At 46.6% G+C, this 15,151-nt stretch overlaps 1 protein-coding gene and 1 long non-coding RNA gene across 2 annotated transcripts in view; one reads left to right on the forward strand and one right to left on the reverse strand.

Moving 5' to 3' along the window:
- The window catches only part of ELOA (elongin A), a 190,321-nt gene that overhangs the window by 36,348 nt on the left and 138,822 nt on the right, over nucleotides 1-15,151 (reverse strand). The gene's annotated exons all lie outside the window — the stretch shown is intronic.
- Nucleotides 13,654-15,151, forward strand: part of LOC138502982 (uncharacterized) — a 129,287-nt gene continuing 127,789 nt past the window's right edge. Inside the window, exon 1 of the long non-coding RNA XR_011279559.1 lies at nucleotides 13,654-14,124. This is a non-coding gene — a long non-coding RNA (uncharacterized lncRNA). The remainder of the gene's footprint in view (nucleotides 14,125-15,151) is intronic.

Below are 15,151 nucleotides of genomic sequence, written 5' to 3' on the forward strand. Positions count from 1 at the left end.
CTGGACATCTTCTTGATATTCAACTTGGTGTTGGACATCTTGTGTTTGAGGGTTACGGTCTACCCGAGCTTTTTCCGGCGGAGGTTGATCAGAAGCCCTGAAAAACTGCTCCAGCCGATCCATACACCCCTCGTATTGCTCCGTGGTCCACTTGGATGACCCAAATAGACCTAGCTGAGTAGGAACCATGTTCTCAGCCCTAAGGCGTTGAGAGGATCTCCTCAGGGTGCTTGAGAGGGGTACCTGGCTTTCTTCATAAGAGTCTTCGGGATCGTCTTCCAAATCCGTGGAAAACTTTTCGGCGGATTGGCCCATAACTGTGGGCGGAACCGGTACTAGGCCCACCGCCATAGCAGTCCTATTGATGCTCTTACGGATAGTCACCGAAATCTTCGTGAGACAACGCCTCCGATGATGTGTCGGCAGTGGAAGTGTCTTCAGCGGCTCCAGAAGGGCCAGCGGATGGCTTCTCGGGTAGAGGCCTACTCGTAGTTCAGGCGTGTACGGGCCTTGGAAACCGTTGAAGTTCCTTGTTCTGAAACTTCGGCGCGTGTAGTTTGGGGAGGAGCGCCCTTGTTATGTTTGTTATACCCAGTCATGCGCTGCTGCGGATGCGGGGAAGGCTTCGTACCTGACCGATCCGTGGGCACCGACGAAATTTCCGACTAGCCCGTTGGCGCTTTCGCCTTCTTCGGCGAGGTCGTCGAGGGCGGCGTTTGGGTTGTGTGGTTGGTGCGGTGCGATTGTACGCCCCTGTCGCCAGGTGTGTTCCCTGTAGCAAGACCGGAGTCGAGCCTGGAAGGGTCGGGGTAGGCGTGGCGGCCCTAGAAGTGTCCGCCTCAAGGTCTTTAACATCTGCATTGGACGTTTGGTCATCCGATGTGCCCCCGTCACTTTCGGCTGGTGTCGCGGGAGGGGAAGGAGGCTCCATGCGTGACATGCCGTACGCGGCCCACCGCTTTAACCGGCGATCCCCAAGGATCTTAGGTTTAAGGATTTTACACGCCGAACACCGCCTTTCGTCGGGCTCTAGGGGGAGACAAGCGTTACACGAGGTGTGCTCGTCTTTCCACGGATATCTAACCCTGCACACAGGGCAGGATCTAAATAGAGTCCTTTCCAGAGCAGAAGGGAGGGGTGACCAGAACAAAAGGCAAAGCAGTGGAAAAAAGGAAAGACATAATAACAGTATGGCAAACCCCAAGCCCACTCTCCCTACTGTGTAGGTCAGCCGGAAGGCCCGACCACGTGGAAGTCCGAACGCCGAATCTTAGGCATCGGAAAACCACAGCCGGAGACGATTCCCCCGTAGACTTCGTCGATGATGATTTTGATGGGCGAAGTGACTTAACGGGGATAAACCGACAATTCGGTAAAATAAACAATGTCTCATGAAGAGCTCCGCTATAGGGCGACCAGTGATCTGGGTGGAAAAAAACAATCTGAGGGACCTCGGCACGTGAGGGATTTTGGGTACTACACATGTCACGATAGGGATGGTGTTTCAGACATGCCTATGCTGACGTCCCCTTTCGGTCCCCCAAAAGACAAGATGCAATACTCTGCGGTTACCACTGGATGTCGGACCATATGCACAGCATGTGATTCTAAGCAGATTAACAAGCATCAGAATAATCAAATACCAAATCCCTTCTGGTCTCCTAATCAAAAACATGCTCTCGTTCTAGTAGGAGAACAATTTAACAATCTGCCTGAACTCGGGGAGTACTCTCTAAGAAGGGCCCAGTAAAGACAGGGGGAGACCGGGCTGTGTGTTTGCCTCCACCCTTTTTAAGTTGTACATGTCTGACTTACAAGTCTCTCCAGAATACCTCGTTTCCACCAAAGTTGGGTCCCTTGGAGGTAGGTTGGTTGGCCTAGGCAGACAACCTTATTTTTCTCAAAGCCACTGTTAGGGCAAGATTGAATGCACTACTCTTTCAGTGCACTACAATAACCCTAACCTCCTAGCAATAGGAACCCAACCTTTGGTATAAACTTGTACTACACAGGTTGGTAGCGTGTGGAGCTGCCAGGCTTATCTCAAGAGGGGTCAATGTGAGCTGTAGGGGGAGTTACAGAGATTCACAGTGACAAGTATTCAAATAAACTCTTGCACTCAAGGTTTCTTGAATAAACAAATATTAATTTATCAGTCAGTTAGAACAAGCCTTCAGAAGGGAGCAATATAAAAGCAACACACAAATACACTCCAAAACCACACACTCTTAGGTTCTAAATAGGAGGGTGTATCCTCTTTACTCCCTCCATGAAGGCTTTAATAACTGGGACTTTCCACCATGACACCGAGTTGAGAAGCGGTGTATGCGGAAAGTGCAGCTAGATGAACTTTAATAGAATTAAAGACAATCCTGAGTCTAATAAGTGAGTCAGGTAAAGAACAATCTGTGTGGGAGGGCAGTTAACAGGGTTGATGCTCTTATTTCTACACCAGATGACAAATCACTTCCATTTGCAAGAATAGCAGTAACGAGTGTTAGGTTTTCTAGCCTCCCTAAGAATGTCCATGCATCTTTGCGGGAGCTGTAACTGTCCAAAATCTATGACCTCAGGAGCCAGGCTGCTAAATTCATGGTCTGTGTGCATGGGTGTAAATTTCCCTGACCATGTTATCCGGAGACTGTTCCCCTTGGATCGGTTCTGGGGGTACCTGGAGGCGTAATCTTGGCATTGGGAGTTCTCCAGAGTTGCAAACAGATCTATTTCTGGGAACCCCCATTGTGTGAAAACGTCGAAGACGATGTCTTTGTGTAACCGCCATTCGTACTCTGCGGGCAGAGGGAAGTCTCTGCTGAGTTCGTCTACTAGCAGATTGAGTTCCCCTGGTACATGTTGTGACAACAGGAACATGTGTTTGAAAGCCCACTTCCAGATGTTCTGGGACCGCTTGGACAGTCCTGGAGAGTGAGTGCCCCCTTGCTTGTTCAGGTAGTACATGGCTGTGGTGCTGTCTGTGAGGACCATCACTGTCTTCCCTTGCAGGTGTGCCTGCAAAGCCTTCAGTGCCTTGAAGACTGCTAGTAGTTCCAGCAAGTTTATGTGTTTGGACGCTACACCCGGAGTCCAAACTCCATGTGCAGTTTGATGGTGAGCCCCCCCCAGCCTGTGAGGGATGCGTCTGTGGTTAGAGTGGCTTCCACTGCGAGGGTGGTGAATGGTTTCCCTATTACCAGGTTTTCCTTCGACGACCACCGTAGTGAGAGAACCAAGGCCTGCGAGACCACCACTAGATCGTCCCATTGTCCGCTGGCCTGCCACCACTGGCTGTTGAGCCACTCTTGTACCAAATATATACATGACGCCATCATTCCTAGCAATCGCATTGCTTTGCGTACCGTCACCTCTCGACCGGCCACATATTGAGGGATCTGAAACAGCATATTTTGGACCCTCTTGTTGGAGGGGAAGACGAGGCCGTCCTTTGTTCGAATTAGAGCCTCTAGAAATTGTTTGAGCTGGCTGGGGTCTAGGCTGGACTTCTTCTCGCTGATGGAGAAGCCCAGTTGGAACAAAAGGTCTACAGTCTTGAAGCATGTCTCGTAAAAAACCCCTGTTATGAGCCAATCGTCGAGCTAAGGGTATACTGGGATGGACAACCTGCGCAGGTGGGCCGCTGCCACTGCCAGTACTTTTGTGAATAACCTCGGCGCTGACGCTATGCCGAAGGTTAGCACTCTGAACTGGTAGTGTCTGCCCTCTATCATGAACCTGAGGTATTTTCTGTGCGCTAGCAACATTAAATATGAAAGTATGTATCTTTCATGTCCAGTGTAATCTCCCGGTGAAAATAGGGGGATTACTTCCTGTAGGGTCACCATGCGAAATTTTTGAGGTTTGACAAATTTGTTCGCTGGGCGCAGATCTAGTACAGGGCGCATGGTTAAGTCCTTTTTGGGTACAAGGAAGTACACTGAATAAATACCTTCCGTTACCTGTGATAGAGGCACGACCTCTATTGCTCCTTTTGGTATTAGCAGTTCCACTTCTTGAAGAAGGATGGCGAGGTGCTCCTGTGATAAGCGTCGTCCCCTTGGGGTCTGTACTTGGGGGACCGACTGAATTCTATGCAGTAACCATGGGCTATGGTTGACAATACCCAGCGGTCTGATGTTATTCCCTCCCATGCTGGTAGGAAAGATGTTAACCGGCCTCCAACCGGCGATGCATGGGAGGGGACCCGAACCTTCGAGTGATTTGGTGTTGGTAGCCGGGGATCCTCTGGGAGTGGGGCCCAGACCTCTACCCATGCCACGGCGTTGTCCTCTGAGTGTATTGGCCACTGGTTCCCCACGTAGAGGCCCAGTTGCCTGCAGTGTACTGCTGTTGTTGCGGTTGACGTTGGCCTCGAAAAAAGCGTTTGTTGCCGAATCCTCGCTTATTGGGACGCCTTGAGATTTGGTCTAATGTCTTTAGGGTGTCGAAATCCTTCTTCACAGTCTCCAGTGCGTCATCCACTGCTTTCCCAAAGAGGTTAGAATCCTCTATTGGTTTATTAATGAGGGACGTCTGTGTTTCTGGCTTAAAACCTGAATTGGGGAGCCAGACATGACGCTTCAGAAGTATTCCCTGGACTAAAGAGCGGCCAGCCGTTTCTGCAGCATCAAGAGTGTTTTTAATGATGCTCTGGTTAACCAGAGTTCATTCTGTTACCGTGGTTAATAAGCGAGTTCTTAAGGGATCAGGGACTTCCTTGAGGTCTTGCCGTAATTTTCCCCATTGGGCATCAGCATAAATTGCCAGTGGGGTATTATTATTGGCAATTCTGGTTGAAAAAGCTGCAGAGGCTGTAATTCTTTTACCCAGGGCATAGAGCTTCTTTCCTTCCTTGTCTGGGGGTGCTTCGCTGGTTGATAGCGGAACCCCTGCTCTTTTCCTTGTGGTAGTTACCACCAAGGAGTCTGGAATTGAGTGACCCTTAATGTATAGTGGGTCTGAAGGAGAGGGAGTAAACAGTTTTTCAATTCTTGGATTGACCCCTCTGACCAGCGCAGGTGTAGACAGCGATGGGGTGCTTCGTCTCTTAACTGAGGCGAGGAGGGGAATTGTTTGGCTAGTGGGAGGTTTTTCCTTAATGATTCTTTCTACAAAATCAGTATCGGGAGTAATTTCCCCAGTTTCAATCTCAAAGTGCGCTGCTGCCTTCCGTAGTAGCGTGCTGAAAGTGGGTTGGTCATCTATTGGTGACGGATTCCTGACCGGTGTGGTCTGAGGAGAGGGAAGGTGAAGGATCTCAGGGTCTGTAGATGCTGTTGGTGACTGCCAAGGCTACGAGTCACCTTCATCTGTGTCTTCCTCAAAGCTCCCCCCCACCTATGCCAAGGTTTCCCTCAAAACCTTCTTTGAGGTTCTATTGGTCTTCACTATCTAAGAATTCCTCGTCCTCTTGGAAGTGAGGGTATTCCTCAATGAGGTCATAAGTATTAGATTCCTCTTGAAGGGGGTTAAATAGTCTAGGATATTTGGCCCTGGGGTCCTCATGAAGTACCTCTCTTGGCCTTTTGGGTGTTTTATGTTCAGGAGTGGACATAAATCTATCCAGTTTCTCCATACACGATTGGAATCTCTCAAAAGTCCAATGTGGTAACCCAGAACGGTCTGGAGGTGAAAAAGAAGGCTCTTCTCGTAGCCGTCTTGATCTGTCCCATAACGTCGAGGATAAAGTCCCTTCGCCTTCTGAGAACCCTTCTCGTAGGCTAGGGCCTTCTTTCGACGGTGGGAGCGGTCCCTGCCTTCCTTCCGGCATTCTCAGCGTTTCCCTGGCCTTGTGAGCGGTCTTCGGCGTATCACTCACCGTCCGTTTGTGGCGGTCAGTGGAAACTATACGGGCCAAGCTTTCGACGATTAGTTTCTCCGTCGAGGGTTCGTCTGCCGTCGTGCTAGGCGGTGCCGAGTCTTTTTGGGCGACCATAGCACTTTTACGAGGTGTGTCGCCTGGCGTTTCGGTGGTAGCTCTCTTTTATGCAGGTAGCCCAGTCACTAGTCGCGTCTGCAGTGGCGGGTATGGCTTGTGACCCTTATGGTCGGTGGAGGACGCCGGAGGGTCCGGCGTCTCCGTTGGTGCTATGGTTTTCTTCGTCTTCGACGAAGAAGTGACGTGGTTGTGTGTTTATGTTTATGCCTTCTGTGTTCGTCAGTGTCGCCGGGGTGTTCATCCCCATAAGTAGGGCATGAGCCGAACTTGTCGGGGCCGGGGACAAACGCTGAGGAGCAGGCACGCTCCCTAGAGAGGTCTACGACTTCCGGAACGGAGGTCGGGTTATCACTATCCTCGTCACACTCCGCGGCAGCAGGTGAGGAATCAGCTCTAGACATAGCGTAGGCTGCCCACTTCTTGAACCTGTGGTCCTTTAAAGTTTTCGGGCGAAGCAGTTTACAGGCCGCACAGCCTTCCTCGTTGTGGTTGAGGGATAAGCAACGGTTACACCGCTTGTGCTTGTCTTTCCATGTGAATTTGCCCTTACAGCGTGGGCAAAATCTAAACAGAGTCCTCTCCATAGCGGAGGATATAGATACGAGTGATAACGACCCCGAAGGAAAGGGGGAGGGGGTGGGAAGAGAAAGTCATTCTTAGAAATAGAAGAAATGTCCCACGACCCCACTCTCTCTACTGTGTTAGGCCGGCGAGGCCAGGCCACGTGTTCGGCAGTGCCGAAGGATCTCCTCCGTCTAAGTCACTGCCGTCGAAGTTCTTACTCGGCGGTGAAACAGCTTTGCAGCTTCGACGTCGAAGGAGGGATCTAATGTAATGTATAATAGCTAACGACCAAAGGGTCGAGTAAATGTTTTTGCAATTTCTCTCGAGGAGCTCCGCGTTAAGGCGACCAATATCTGGGTGGAAAAAAACAATCTGAGGGACCTCGATGTGTGAGGGATTGTGGGTACAATGCACGTCACTATAGGGATAGTGTTACAGACACGCCTTGTCGACGTCCCCTTTTAGACTACGAAAAAAAAATGTAATACTCCGCAGTGACCACTGGATGTCGTACTATGCACAGCATGTGATTCTAAGCAGATTAACAAACATCAGAAAAAAACAACACACAAATACACTCCAAAACCACACACTCTTAGATTCTAAATCAGTAAAGACCCTTTTGGGTTGGCCCACAGTCACAACCTACACCCTCAGGTGACTTCAATAGTTAGGGTGCTGGAGACAATATCTTACTGTTGCATTCAGAATATTATTAGGAATTTGTCAAAGGAAAGGGTTATTAGAACAAACGAGAGACCACACATTTTCTTAAGCAGGCAAATACTTTCAGATCCCCAATAAGAGTCATTCAGTGGAAGAAGCTAAGCCAAGGTCAATAGGCAAAAGTCTATGTAAGCTGAAGCACTTCTTTGTGGGTAAGTAGAAAAGTCTTTGCACAATGCTTTAGAAGTCTGTGAAGAAGAGAAGAATCTAATGTAGGGCCACAAACTGATTAAACCTGTGAGCAGTAGAAGATGCAAGCAGCAGTAGAAGATGCAAGCAACTCTACAATAAGAGGTAAGTTCTCTCGGTTCCATGTGTTAAAATCGTGGCAAAAATGGCCGTTTACACACAAAAATTGCAGCAAAAAGGCTGTGGTTTTGCCACTGCAATCCATGTAAAGGATGCAGGGGACACCCCTGCAAACCCCACTCCCCTTAAATGGTATAACGGGGCACACCTTTACTTGGTCAAACCACAGCATTTGTGGCACGATTTTTTGCACAGGCGACATTTTTGCCACAATTTTATTACTGCATACCGTTCTCTCAGACTTCACAGTACCTTTGGATTGAAGAAAAAAGTGCAGCAGATGACTTCTGGTCCTGTGCAGCTCTGCAGATCTCACTGTTCCTGGGCCTCAGTCGTGGGGACAAGAGGGAGGATTTCTGGGGACTCCTGCACTGCATTGGGACAGTCACCGCTTGCAACCAGCAATCTTCAAACAAGTGCACTTCGGCGTTTCAACTCCTCGCGACTACCACAAATAGCAACACTGCGGTTTCTGGCTGTTGAGATGGACTTTCCTTGCTTCTGGGGTCCAGCACTCTGTTGAGGAGGCTCAGGCTCGGTCAGTCATGCTTCCTGGGAGTCCGGAGGATCTTCCTGGAGCTCTTGGCCAACTTAAAAGCAACGCACACAATCTGGCGTTCCTTTCCCTGGCATTTTGGTTTCCAGCAGCAAGTCTGTGGAAATGCAACCAGCTCCGAGAGAATGTCCAGGTGGCTTACTTTGGAGTTGATTGGTCCCACCAACTCAAAGGGAGCTGAATTTGATACGAATTTGGAGTTTCGCAGAGCAGCAGGGCTTCACCGGGCAAACCAACGGTGCAGTCAGCCGGGCAATCAACACAGTGCATTTGGGTCTCCTAGGAGACTAAGCACAGGGATGGGGCACCTCGCTCACTTTCTGCCCCCACCAGACACCCTGCAGCCAGAGCCGTGCTTCACTCGTGAATCCCGCCAAAGGCAAAGCGAACAAAGGCATCAAACCTGGTTTGGTGCACAGAGTATATCTCAAGAGGGACCTTTCCAAGAAGAAATGGCGAAAAAAGGAAGACCATGGCCACTGACCCGCTGTAAATGCACACCACAGTAGTTAAAAGTAAACCAATGCCACAAGCCATTAATCGAGTAAAGGGTAACATAAAAATGTTACATGAGAAGCTGGACAAAGGGGATACTAGGTAACCCCTCAAGCACCCTATTGTAGGATAGTGTGTGCTTGCTCTAGAAAGTTACAAATATAAGTAAAGTCAGTTTCACTTCACTGCTCTGGGAAACAGTAGTTTATCCAAGAGAAGGTATTTAAACGTTTGGGAAATTTGAAACACTCCCTGTGTCACTGCACTGAAGGTGCTGGGTGACAATGTAAAGATGATGCCTATGGAGTTTGTCAGGCTCCACAACCAAAAGAAACAGTGTTCAAAATCACATTAAAATACATGAGTGGGAAAAAAGGGTCTCATTCTCTCCAGGTTAAAAAAAATCAAGTCCTCAAAATCCAGCAAGGTTGCTGGGAGTCTTAAGGTAGAGGGAATTAACACATAGTCTGATAATTCTCCCCAACAGCCACCATTATTGGCCAGATGGGTTTTGCACTTCTCCAGGCTATGTGAAATATGTAATCTGGATACTTCACTGAAAGGGTACATGTTTTGCGACTTCTTTTTGGAGGAGGCAGGCAATGACTTGGATTTTCATATCCAGGTTAAGAGAAAGCCAGAGTGGCAGTCCATACAAACCGGAGAAAGCCAATCGAATTCAAAATTGTATAAAGAAGATTCACATTATTTTCCAGCTTATATGGAGCCAATTATAATGATTGTTTGTTTATAACTGACTTGGGTGTGGTTTCAAACCACGGGATCGCGATTCAAAGCCGTGCTGTGCTGCGTTGTCTTGCTTCCAAGACAAATGTGTTGCCCCTGAGCTATACTCCACCCAGCCCCCACTTTCCTTCTCCGCACACATCTCCGACATCTCTAAAAAGTCAAACTTCCTACTTCACCTCTTCAGGAGGTACTCTGCCTTTCCTCTTCTTCCCACAGAAGCTCAATGTCTCCCAAGCTCTGGTTCCCTCTCAGTGGGACTACTGTAACAGCCTCTTTATAAATCTACCTGCCTCCACTCTCTGCCCGTTACAATTAATCAAGAACAGCACTGCAAGACTTGTCCTTGACCTCAAGCCCAGGGATCATAGCTCTGCAGCTCTGAAATCCCTTCATTGGCTCCCAGTGGACACAAGGATTACATTTAAAACACACTGTATTGTCCACAAGGCTTTCTGGGGCCTGGGTCCAAAATACCTTCAACTATCCCTCCGTAAATACCTCCCCTCTCGAGCCCTTTGCTCCTCTACTTCTAACTCCCTCAGGGTCTGTCATTTTTCAAAGAAACGAGCTGGGGCAGATCCCGGTCTTCGGCGGGGACCTCTCTCTGGAACACCTTGAAACTTGAAGAACCATCTCCAGTTCCGGAAGCACTTCAAGACCTTCCTCTTCGCTTCGGCCTTTGCCCCTCTTCTCCCCCTGCTGATCTGTTTTCTCTCTTGGCACCATTCTCCTGGCCACCCTAGGGCCCATGTACCCGCTCTCCCTCCTGCACTGCCTCAGAGCCATCCCGTGCACTGGGATCTGTACCCATACAGTCCCCCATTTTTCTTCTGCACTTAATCAGATATACCCTATCTGACAAATCACGCACTTGCCTCTGCCTTTATTTATTGCACTCATTTATTCTGTTCTCTCCTTTGTGCCGCACTTTTCTACTTTCCCTTCTTCACCCTTTTCCATGCACTTGCACGTTCGTAATGTCACTGGGCCTAGTAAGACCGTTGTTTTTTATTCTCCCTTTTGCCCCTCCCTTTCCGCTCTGAAACACTTGTGTATAAGCGCAATATAAATAAAATATATCATAATAGCAAGTGTGATTAAGTACACGTTTTTAGGATGCGGTTTCTAAGATTTAGGTGCAATTCCCTAAACACATTGGAGGTATTGGGTCCTCAGATGGGTCTTTGAGGTTTGTTATGGAGAATGTTCAGTTTCTGTGCTACATCCCTTTAACCAGAGACCCCGAGCACTTTTGCTGGACTCTGACTTTGATTGTCTCCTGAGTGAGTGGAACCTTTTACTACTCACTCATTCTTTTCCTCCGACTGAGAATCTTATTTTCTGCTTTTATGGAGTATGCTTTTCTCCATGTATCTCAATACAGGCATCTGTGATTGGCTTTTGCGACACACAGCACTCTATTGTCACTTTGGACTTCCTTTTTATTTTTCTTGGTTCTCTTCTGAGAATTACAGTTCCCAAGAGTAGTAAGGTAACTTATCTTACCTTGTTTTTTGTGAGACCTGCACACACCACTTTATGTGGGGTACCGGGGGGGTTGCTTTTAACTATTTTCCCACTGCTCCTGTAACAGTAACTAATAAACATTAATGGCTGGTTGCAGAGGATACGTTTTCTATCTTTTGAGCAAGTTAATTGCAGGCTGATTTCTCAGCTGCAGAACAGCACCCATGTGTAACCTTTTTCTCAAAAAGGCCCCCCCCCCCCCAGTCTTCTTTTTTTGAAATTTTCCATGTGTAGGTTCCTTCCATCATTCCAGGTCGGTTTGGGTCCTTTATGAGTTGTGCCTTTGGCGGGTTTCTTGTGTGAAGCCCGCCCAGGCTTCAGTGTGCCTGGAAAGGAAGGAAGTGATGGAGGGTCCCAAAACTTCACTGTGCTTTGTCTGTGGGTATGCCTGGCTGAAACCATTTCAAACTGACCAGATTAACAATAGGAAGAAGTAGAGTCAAAAACGACCCCCATTCTCAAAACGCACAGTAGGTGTGTGCAAGCTGCAGCATAGGCTAATTTTAGCAAATATTAGCCAAAGGAAAATCAGGACTAGGATTTTTGAACCACAGGCAGTCGACCACTGGAACTGTAAATCCGAAGCAGAACACGAGCAGAGACGGCAGCAGCACCTTCAACAACCACAGAAGTAGCGGTGAAGCCCTGCAGCAGTCCTAACGTAGTTTTCATCTCGACAGGGAAGCTCTGCCAAGGACAACTTCCTCCCTTGGGCGGGTGGGACCATCTACCCAATAACTTTAAATTTGGGCCATCCCTGATCACCTGGGCTGCAGAACACCAATACTCGGGGTACCGGGACCATTTATAAGTGCATCGCCTTGCAATCATCAAATCTCGCTGAAACTTCGCAGGCATCCGTGTGGACCTCCAGAAGCAGGAATTCTTCACCAGAAATACCCTCACCAGAGTTCAGGATCGTGAAATCAAACCGAATCCAACCAGAGATATCCGGTTCTTCTTGGCACTAAGTAAAAAGGCACCACAACCACAAACAGCTGCTGGAGTGAGCAGAATCAGTTTCTGGATTCTTACACTTACCCTTAGGCTTTTTCCAAGTTTGAGAGTTGATCTCAACTCCACTGTGCAGGTTTTGAAACCTGTACTCCCACAGGAAGGCTCCTCTCATCAGAACAGGTGCTGTCCATTTGACTGTGGCTTTGCTGGTTTCCCAATGGTCCATCTTCTTCATCCTACTGATTTTGGCAAGGTTTGTTTCTCCAAACTCCAATTGGGAACACTTTTTTTGTTAGGAAACAGACTGCCTAAAGCCCTCTGGGAGAGTGTACCTCGTTACTTACCAGTTGCTAACTGTTCTGTCTAACCTTTACTTCCCTTTGCAAAATTCAGTTTAAAAGTTCTTTTAATGACCTTAACTGAAGCCACTCTGCGCGCTGGATTTGAAAAATATATGAAAAGATACTCAACTGCATTATTGTGCCTTTTCTGAATCTATTCCATTTTCAATTGAATGTTATTGTTAGTTGCTGCATTTTAGATTTGCTTGTGTGCCTTGTGTATATATATAACTAAATATATTTTAATATAAATTTGAATAAGTGTTTCCTTGGATCTGTGTATGTGTTGATTTCACTGTACTGCTCAATAGCTCACATTACCCCTCCTAAAATAAGCCTGGCTGCTCAGTCACTCTACCAACTTGTGTGGCACAGGCCGATATTAAGAGTTGGGTCCCCAATACCCACAGAGAAGTTTCATGAAGTCCCACACCAGTTGGACTTTAGAAAAACATACCAAACAGCCCGTTACCATTGCAAAAAGGATTATTTTATTTTGTTAAATTCATCCACTTGCACTCAGTTCCAATTTCGGCTAACCCGTGGGGTCGCTTGGCAGTATGACCTGGTTTTAGAGGGGATCTTGGGCCTACCAGGAGACCTTCTTTGAGTTTACAGGTCTGACTTTTCAAAACCGAGGTTCTGAGTTTGCTTGTTCTTGTAAACACTGTGATGGTTGTGTTTATCTCAATTCTGTGCATCTTTGAATGTTGCCAACTCGTAGACTCCTACGTATCTATTGAATAACTGCTTCACCTGTTGAACTCAGATTATGAATTTTAGGTCTGTGCAAGTCAGCTTTATGATGGCTAAGTACTTTTGAATGAGATGGTCCCCTTGAGTTATAACATTATGAAATGTGCCAAGTACTCGGCCTGGCTACATGTGCTAGGCTGCCCTGGAGGGCTGAGATTGGCAATGGCAAGTGAGGGACTGACACAAGGTCTTAATATTTTAAATTTAAGAAATTAATACTCTTTTGGAAGTCTTATGAATTATAATACTCTGCATGTTCCTTCTTTTCAAAGTATTGTATGAATGTTTGATACAAGCTTGAGCATTATAAACTGTAAACATTAAAAAAAGAAAATCAGTAAACGCTCCTAAAATTCCATGAGTTGCACAGCAGTAGCGCGAGCCACTAACAGAATGTGAGGCAAGTGCTAGTATTCACAACAGAGGTTAAAACGCTAGTACATCACAGGTTTTACATTCGTTACGGTCCGGTCCCTGGGAAAATCTTACTCTCATTTGTTCTGTGCTTCATTTTCTCTTCTGGGGGTTTGTTCTATTCTAACATTTGTTCTTTTTAGTTGAATTACTTTCTTGATTTGGTTGGCCCTTAACTTTAGATCTCAGGATGCTGGTGGGAGCCCAAGCCAAGATGGTGGAAAGGAGCAAGAGTCATGATTGGGTGATGGGAAAACAAAAGGAAGGAACTGAACATTCTTAACTGCCATTCATTTAGTTTTCTTGAGAGCAGGTCATGTGTTTTGTGTTCTCTCAAGTATAGTATTTTAGGCCTAGAGTATCCTGTGATGAAATCTGAACTCTGAAGAAATCTGGTTTAAGTTCTATGACAACTTTCAAGAGAGAAGCCTTCGGTTTTGAAGAAAATAAGAATCAATCCAGCTTCCTAAAATTGAATACCTTGAGTTAAGTACCTTTCTATGTGGGCAGATTATGGTATCCTGCTTGTGAATAATTTCCCATGTGAAAAAATGACTATCTAAAGACTGAAAACCCGGTTGGTTAAGGGTTAACTTATTTTTTGACTGCATCATGCGCGCATTTGTTTTCTGGGAGATTCGTGTGTCACGTCATCTCTCACACGTTTTGTTTACCTCTTCAGAGAACCTGCTTTCGGCGTTTCCGTATCGGAGGCAAAACGTGTCCTGCTTCGCATTTGTCGGATCCAGTGCTGAAGGCGACCGTGTCGCGGAGGTTCGCCAGCTGAACGCTACGAGGTGAGAGCGTATTAGTTTCTTCTGAGCAGATCGCTTCAAAGGGAAATAAGGTAAACGGCCGCGCGTGTTTTTTTTCCCTTTGAGATGCTAGTTTCCAGGGATTTTTTGTTCACTGACTTCCCGTGACGTCGTGAACATTTGCAAATAGTTTCCCTTTCTGTGCATGAAGTTAAAGACACTGTTACGAACTGCCAAGATGCAAGGAAATCATTTCTAGTAGATATTACAATTCTTTTTGTGAGCGAGTTATTCCTTACAGTGTCTTCAGATTGCAAGCAACCATCCAAAGTTAACCAAGAATTGTGAGATTCATTCAAGTGATTCTACCAAGGCTTTCATTGAAGTTTTTATGAACTTTTTCTCTGGTGAACAAACGGAAGTATACATAAGTGAATCTGCTTGAGTGGTTTCACTCATACCTACACTTAAAGTGGTTGGCTCCAGTGGGCATCAGCCCCATGAATTTACTTAAGATGCATTTCAGTTTTCGCAGTGGGAAATAAAACACTTGCTCACTCTGATTAACAATTCAATTTCTTAAAAACTGTTGACAATAAGCAATTTATGAACTCTTTGAACCTGCAGAGTCTATCCAGCATTTTTAAATTGAATTCAATAAGAATTAAAGGGTGCACACTTTAATTCTAATGCGAGTTGGAATGCAATTTGAACCTTCAGTACAATTCATCCTTGTAAAAAGCACCAAACATTTAATTGAATACAATTTGTTAAAACAAGGAATAATATCCTCTAGGCAGTTGCAGAGGATTTCTTGGCTAATTATTGTTATGTGGGTTTAGATATTATCTGGTTAAAAGAGAAGAATTTTTTTTATATTAAAAAACTGTGAAATCTCTCATCTATGTAGATATGACTCTCCAGAAGGAGATCCAAGTTCCAGTGTCTGAGTTTGTTATTTTCTCCAATTACCCATTTTCCCGCGGGGTGTTACGAGCTCAACTTGTCATATAGTTAGTTGAGAACGCTACGCTTTCGTGGGTCTGTGGGGTTCAGCAGCTCCCGCATT

This window comes from Ambystoma mexicanum, chromosome 11 (genome assembly GCF_040938575.1).
Source record: "Ambystoma mexicanum isolate Mex_15411 chromosome 11, UKY_AmexF1_1, whole genome shotgun sequence".
Lineage (NCBI taxonomy): Eukaryota > Metazoa > Chordata > Amphibia > Caudata > Ambystomatidae > Ambystoma > Ambystoma mexicanum.